Source organism: Microtus ochrogaster, chromosome 8, assembly GCF_000317375.1.
Source record: "Microtus ochrogaster isolate Prairie Vole_2 chromosome 8, MicOch1.0, whole genome shotgun sequence".
In the NCBI taxonomy this organism is placed as follows: Eukaryota; Metazoa; Chordata; class Mammalia; order Rodentia; family Cricetidae; genus Microtus; species Microtus ochrogaster.
This window is the reverse complement of record NC_022015.1, coordinates 39,131,756-39,133,823: the sequence shown is the minus strand read 5'-3', so window position 1 is coordinate 39,133,823 and position 2,068 is coordinate 39,131,756.

The window sequence follows — 2,068 nt, the reverse complement described above, 5'->3', positions numbered from 1 at the left end:
AGAGTTGATTACAGGGTAGGAAGCTAAAACCCTAGGTAAATCATCTCTGACAGGTATTGGCAATGTTAAATCCTGTCCTTGTGCCTTCTTTCCCTTCTCATCAGCTCTAATAATTTCCTCAAATGTTTCCAATCTTTTTACTACTGTCTTTTGTAAAGCCTTAATCTCCTGGCCTGTATATATTTCTAGTGATTTCATTGAGGCACCTAGCCTCTGGTCTTCATTTTGCACATGTAATTGCAAGGTCTGAAATTTTTCCTTGAAAGAGAACATCTCATTCTTGGACATTATTTGGATAGTGTGTAGATTGCCTTCCTGGAGAGATATTCTATCTGCTAACCTATCATAACTTTTGAAACAGATTTTGATTGTCAAATTCAACAGTATGAATTCTTTCAGATAATTTCTCCGTACCCTTTGATATGGTTTGAATTTTGTCATATTAAAGTTACCCTTTTCAATAGTATTAATTTTTCAGGTAACTTTTGATTTTCGATGGTATCAATCCCGTCAGCTAGCTGTTCATTATTAGTCTGTAAAGATGGTGTCATTTCTAAAAGTGCCTTTCTTGGCTCTGTTATCAGTTATCAAACCATTTTCTTTTCTTTTTTTTTTTTTCGAGACAAGGTTTCTCTGTGGTTTTGGAGCCTGTCCTGGAACTAGCTCTTGTAGACCAGGCTGGTCTCGAACTCACAGAGATCCGCCTGCCTCTGCCTCCCGAGTGCTGGGATTAAAGGCGTGCGCCACCATCGCCCGGCTAGATGTATAAATCTTTATTGTTCAACAGGTGTCATGATTGCAGAGTCATGATCGGTGACAGCACAACCAGTGGCGCCAGAAACAGTCCAGCTCTGCTTTGGTTTTCCACCTTGGTGCTGGTTAAATACTGACAGATATGCTTTGCTTGACAAATTAAAAGTAATTAAATCACTTCTGTACACGGAGCAAGGAGCCAGAACTCAGGAGCAGGGAGCACAAACTGGAAGCTGTGCAAGTTACCGCTGGGCAGCAGGGAATGTGGCAGTGTGAGGGGGACTGTGCATGAGCTTGGGAAATTCCCAAGTCCCCATGTGCACTTAGCTCCACTGTGGTGGGGGTTTAAAAAAAAACAAAACACTTAGTAGGTGAAAGCAAGCCAAGTGGGTGGGGGTGGAAGACCTGGGCTGTGGACCCCTTGGGCCTTTTAGGATGGTCTACCCAGTAGGTGTGGAGTTCAGTTCCACGTGGGGTGCCAGATGAAGACAGACGCTAAAAGGAAATTCCACACTAGCTCAGAATCGAGTTTAATAAAGGGTTATTTATTTAGGGGTAGACTCACAGTTCACAGCCCTCTGCACAAATGGGGAGCAGGAACCAAATCCAGCAGCCATAAGAGAGAGGGTATGGATGCTTTACATCAGTATTTATAGTATAAGAGGGCATGCCCAAGCGGGCAGGTAACTTAAAGGCTGCTGGCTGTGGGATTTCCTACAGCAGGCATGAGAAACAGATTGTGTAGAAAGTCTACGTACAGGCTGGGCCAGAAGGAGACATAAATTCCTCTTCATCCACTGCTATGACCTAGGGAATTCTGCTTTGAACTCAGCTCCCCTTCCTGTTTGGGGTTCTTCTAGACCACCTGGACCTGCCCAAGTCTTCATGAACATCTGACATGAGGAGAAGAGCCAGTAAGGCAGCTTCCTGGGACCCTTACACTGAGTCTCAAACCTCCCCCATGATTTTCCCCTCAGCAGGGGCCACAGACTATGGACAGAAAGAGAGAAGCTACCAAATATGATGACATGGCTGTAGAATATAGAATTGCCAGAACTGGGGAAATGGCTTAGCAGTTAAGTATTTACTACTGTTGCAGAGGTCTGAACTTGATTCCCAGCACCCACACAATGGCTCACAATTTCCTGTAACTAGAGTTCTAGGAGATCTGAGGCTTTCTTCTCACCTTGGGATAACTATAGAAACATGGTGCATACACACTCAGGCATATACAAGTGTGTGTGTGTGTGTGTGTGTGAGAGAGAGAGAGAGAGAGAGAGAGAGAGAGAGAGAGAGAGAGAGAGAGAGAGAGAGA